This window comes from Parambassis ranga, chromosome 2 (assembly GCF_900634625.1).
Source record: "Parambassis ranga chromosome 2, fParRan2.1, whole genome shotgun sequence".
NCBI classification, from domain to species: domain Eukaryota; kingdom Metazoa; phylum Chordata; class Actinopteri; family Ambassidae; genus Parambassis; species Parambassis ranga.
The window spans coordinates 28660413-28666412 of NC_041023.1; the positions used below are offsets into that span (position 1 = coordinate 28660413).

General features: G+C 41.9%; 1 pseudogene; it reads left to right on the forward strand.

Moving 5' to 3' along the window:
• Nucleotides 1–4525: 4525 nt before the first annotated feature.
• Nucleotides 4526–6000, forward strand: part of LOC114432704 (protein NLRC3-like) — an 8786-nt pseudogene continuing 7311 nt past the window's right edge.

Consider the following 6000-nt stretch of genomic DNA (forward strand, 5'->3'; position numbering starts at 1 on the left):
AACAACGCCATGTACCTCCAAGTCAATCACAATTCTGTGAAATCAGCCTGTCCAGTTAGGATCAACACTGACTATGAATCAATTTCAGCTGCTGTTGTGCAAATGGAACAGACAACAGGTGGAAATGAGAGGAAGTTATCAAGACAACCCCTATAAAGGAGAGGTTCTGCAGGCGCTGACCACAGACCATTTCTCTGTTCTCATTCTTTCTGCCTGATGTTTGATCACTTTTGCATTGTGTCAGTGCTCTCACCCCTAGAGGTAGCACGAGGCGGTGTCTACAACCCACACAAGGTGCTCAGGTAGTGCAGCTCATCCAGGATGGCACATCAATGAGAGCTGTGGCAAGAAGGTTTGCTGTGTCTGTCAGCACAGTGTCCAGAGCATGGAGGAGATACCCGGAGACAGGCCAGTACACCAGGAGGCGTGAAGGGGGCTGTAGGAGCAACAACCCAGCAGCAGGACCGGATTTGTGCAATAATGCAATCAGACTTTGAGAAATTCAAGCCCATATTGACAGGGTGAACGTCCTGTGGCATGAATATGTGGTGGTATGTTTTGTTCACTGACTGTAGCATTGTGTACTGCACACTTAACCTTTTTACAGTACATGTAATTTTACTGTATAGCAGACCTACAGTATATTGATTACACAATGTGATACTTTGCTGTATTTCAGAGAGTTTTGCAAATGGATGCGGAAGAAGTGCCGCATGGTTGGATTTACAGTATCCTGATTGGATTTACAGTAAACTGACCTGACAAAAATGTACATATTATGTGTTAGGAAGGTACGGACGAGGATTAGGGCTACTGAAAAAATAAAAAAGATTGTCATGACAGAAAAAAATTATTCAGACTTTAAAAACTCAGTTTGTTGTTGTCAGAATGAATTAAACTGTGTCAGACAGTGTAAAAGCCTCAACACTGCTGAGATGGGTTAGTACAGTGTGTTGTGACTGGAAAAATATGATAAGGAGTGATCATACATGACAATGTTTGCAGTATAAGGTGGATGAGAGAGTCAGGTCAGTGTGTTGGTTGGTGTGTTAAAACGGTTTCATTGAATATGACCACAGTGGCAGGTCATTCAGGGGGCCTGGTAAACTTTCAAGCAAGCTAACCATGTCGAAGCGGTGTGTTTAAAGATTGTGCAGATCAGACGCCACCAGGAGGACCACGATCCTCTCTATCAGAACAGAGTTGGTGACGGAAAGGAGGAGAAAGGAGGAGGAGGGGAAAAAGGAGAAACCCCCCGATCCGGGACGAGCATGGGAAGGTCAGGGTAAAGGGGGCGTTACTGAGGACCTACATCTTCAACATCATCCTCAAGACGCTGCTTGAGGTGGGCTTCATTCTGGGACAGTACTTCCTGTATGGTTTCCACCTGGAGCAGTGCTATACATGTTCCCTCTGGCCCTATGCTGGTGGTTGCCTGCATTTCTCTGGTCCACAACCTGCTGGAGATTTGACACCTGGGCTGGAAGAAGGTCAAAAGTTGCATCACTAATAAGTATGTGCCTGACAGGAAGTTGCTGCTGCTTGGTGCTAAAGAGCCCGGAGGAGACGCAGAGACCATCCCCAATGGTACTCGACTGCACTCCACAATATGTCAGCATGAGTGTCCACCCCTACAGTGATATCTTCAAATCCCAACATGGCCACAGTGCCAATGCCTTAAGATGGACAGTGTTGGCAGTCACAGACAGCTGACAGCGATGAAGCAGAACTGGAGCAACATGGCGCTGGAGGTCCACACTCTGAACAGAACTAACTAACTAACTATGACCATCTCGTTCCAACCGAGAAAACAACTGATCTCATTTGCCACAGCCTGAACTGCAGAAAACAAAGTTATATGACACACAATGAAATTACTTCTTACAGTTTTTTCTGATTGCTTACAGTTTTTTCTGAGGATATGGACCAGGCATCATGTCAGGCCTGGATACGGCACTCCAGGAGACATGTTCCCCGGTGCCTTGGACTAGAAGACATTGCATGCATGTGATGTTGATGAAATTCTGTGGCCAGACCCAGAGAGACAATGAGACTGATTTTCTCTCTCTCTCTCTCTCTTTCAGTGAAATTGTATGTTTTCTTGTGTTTGTTTTGATGTGTGTGAATAAACATTCATACTTGAAATTTGAATCCCTGTGTGTTTATAGAACTATTTATGACAAAAGTTTGACCTCACATGGACAGACCTTGTGCACAGAGAAAGCAAAAGCCAGATGTGTTTTCAGTTAATACCATCAGTGTGTAGTTGGCACATTGTGTGCTTAGTAATATGATGGTTTGTGTTAACTGTGTGGTACAAAAATACCATTTTTACAAAGGTTTGAAGAGTTAAGCAAGATGTATTGGCTTTTGCAAGAGATCTACAATGTTTTGCTGATTTGGTGTAAGGTTTTTTTATTTGTGTGTAGAGTTTTGCACAAATAGCCAATAGTTACAGAAATGTGCTTAAGCAATCAGAAAAAACTGTAACTGAAAACACATCTGGCTTTTGCTTTCTCTGTGCACAAGGTCTGTCCATCTGAGGTCAAACTTTTGTCATAAATAGTTCTATAAACACAGGGATTCAAATTTGAAGTATGAATGTTTATTCACACACATCAAAACAATCACAAGAAAACATACAATTTCACTGAAAGAGAGAGAAAATCAGTCTTGTCGTCTCTCTGGGTCCGGCCACAGAATTTCATCAACGTCACATGCAATGTCTTCTAGTCCAAGGCACCGGGGAAAATGTCTCCTGGAGTGCTGTATCCAGGCCTGACATGATGCCTGGTCCATATCCTCGCATGCCTCCTTCCAGATGCTGGATGTCTAGTAATTCTGTGGAGTAACAGTTTCATGTAGAACATGTAACATGTACAGTATTGTTGTTTTTCTCATTAGAGTATGATACTACTACAAAGCTTAGTGTGAAGGAACTGTACTAACCGATTCTCATCAATATGTCCTTATGATGCTTGCTACAGTGTAGCAGCTCAGGCTGAACCCGTTGTCCAGCTTCCCTCAGGGTCATTCCATGGTTGATCACATGATCCACTATTGTAGCTCTGATGACATCAGTAATTCTATTTCTTACCCTTCCTCCTTCCTCCTCGTCCTCTTTCTCTAAATTCACCTCCTAGTCTTCCTTCTCCCTCCATTCTGATTCTGATTCTGATTGTCCTCCACACTGAAGCTTACCTGTGGCTTATTTACTGTGCTCATGCTGATTGCAAAGGGAACTAATTATCTAAAACTGTTTTTACATGTGACAGTGTAGCCAGACATTTGGCAAAATAGTGTGTGTGTGTGTGCGTGCGTGCGTGCGCGCGCGCGTGTGTGCGCGTGTATATATATATATATATATATATATATATATATATATATATATATATATATATATATATATATATACCTGCTGCACTGTGTAAGATGTGTGATCCATGTTGCTTCTTGATGAGCACCATCTAGTGGACAGATAGTGTATAGTGTCAGGAATCAGGAAATGCCTTTTAGACACTTGTTGGACCGCTTTTAACGTCACTGATGTGTTCAGACTGTGAAGTTGTGAGGAAGTGACGGCGTCCTCAGATCAGATTGAGAGCAGGACTGAGGAGGGACAAGGAGCAGCTTCTTCTCCACACATGAAGCTGGAAAGTGTCTGTAGTCCTATGATAGAATTCTTTGTCTGTAGTCCATCGAACGGATTCAGCAGGTGAGAATCCTTCCAGAGAAATGTCTACATGATCACACTGTGCTGTATCACTGACTGATGGTACAGTACAGATGTTTCTGTCTGCTGACTGCTGGCTGCTTTCTCTTTGATCTTTAATGACTTTTATAGCAGATGAACAGTTATTTCAGAACAAGTTGTGTTATTGGTATTGTTTTTGTTTTAAAATCACAGCAGACTAGAACACAACTCTCGGGTCGCATGATCAGAGAAAAATGCAGGAAGTTTTAGAACTGGTCTGACAACTGGATGACACTGCAGTCTTAACCCATTCACGACTACAGTGGAGTTGATTTATTTTTCTTTAACTGCATTTTAAAAACGAATCTGTCACATCACATTGGTCCATGTAGGTAGACCACATCCAGTTTATACTTGTTACTTTGCTTGTGTGTTCATGGTTACATTGCTCATTTTGCTCTAAATCAATGCTGTATATTGTAAATTGTGAATTTCCTGAAAAAAATGACTACTTAAATTACATTTTCATTTAAGTGCTACTCAAAAGCTAATTTACCTACCCACAGAAAACACACACACGTGACTAACTAAACACGTGAAATTTTTTTGAAATCGATGATGTGTGCACAATGTTATTTTTAGAAAACGGGAATATTTGTTTTTCAAAATACCCGGCTATGTGTAAACGGGGTGTTAAATACAAGAGGGATAACAAGACACAGGTGAATACATTAGGGAGAGGCAAGCAATCACAAAGGAGGGAACACAGGAGGAAGTCAAACAAAACAAAAAAAACAGGACAAGGAACATTAAAACAACAACTAAATACATCAGAAGAACAACACACAACCAAAAAGTACAGAAAAATAACAAAATGGCTATGAATCATGACAACGTGCTTAAGTGTAAATGTTGTGGCGTCTCAGCAGGCTGTTATGTTTGTGTGAAGGTGTGTAATCTCCAATGAGTCAGTGTGAGGACAGAGAGGAGGGAGTGCCTCCCTCTAAAAGCACTCTGTGTGGAGACCATGAGAGCCGGACCAAAGCTTGGAGGTAAGAGGACCGTCTCTAACTGTCCATCTTTTCCATGTCAGAACTCACGCTCACAGTATTCACCCATCTGTGTGTGTTCAAGAACAAAGCAGCAGGACACTCAATACTATGTGGGGGCTGGACCTGGGCCTACCAGCTGTGTGTCCATGAAAAGTGATTGGTCGAAGGATTGGCCCATTAATTTAAAAGATGTTGATCCATCTAAAGAGCAAAGGTGAGAATTAATGTCACAGCTGCAGTTTTCCATCATTAGTAAAACATTTGTAGTGTAACATGATGTTCAGCATCATTTTTCTACAAGAACCTCAGCATCAGTGTTTGTGATTCTATTAGAATCCAGCATGTGAGAGCAGACTCTCCTGGACCTGGACCCAGCTGTGTGTCCATGAAGAGTGAAGAGTCAATGCAAAGGCCCATTTTTTTCAAAGATGGGCAGACACATGAGCATCAAAGGTAAAAATTTACACAATAATTTTTAATCTTTGTATCTTATCCATGTTGACTCACATGTGTGTCTCATGAAACAACTTAAAAAACGCCAATGTGTGTAAAAGGTGAATTAGTCTGAATATTTCTGACACAGATTGCAGAGCTCAGAGGAACCTAGTGATCAGACTCCTGCTCAGGACGCCATATTTAAGGTGAGGAACAACAGTTTTTAACCACAACAACCACACAAATCTCCTCACAGATATTGCTATTAGAATTTAAAATGGATTTTGCAGTTGCATTGTGGGATAATTCATCAGTCGTGTGTTAAATGCAGATCAATCTCAGTGCTTAACCTGTACTACAGTGTAAAGGATCAAAAGTGCTTGTAACAGCCCACTGGGTTGCTCCCATATGTTTTTTTTCATGTGGAACCAGAATTCGTTGGAGGTAACGCAGACTTGTTGCACGGTTTTTGCCTGTATCATCTAGGTGTGTCACTTGCAGAGCCATTTACTACACAACCGTGAACACTTGTGAAGTCTGACCTAGAAAGAGGACTAACTGTGCTTCGCAGCTGATTGTTGCAGATATAATATCAGGGGCCATATTGTGTCTGCACTCGCTGAGTTTTTTGTAGGTAGCCAGTGACAGGTATTCATGCTCCACTTTAGACTGTCCAATCACTGTGTGGGTGGTATAGAGCAGCGGTCCCCAACCTTTTTTGCACCATGGACCGGTATCATGTAAAACAATACTTTCACGGACCAGCACAGAAAGAAATAAAAAAAATTTAAAAAAAGTGCATAAACAGACAACTTACTC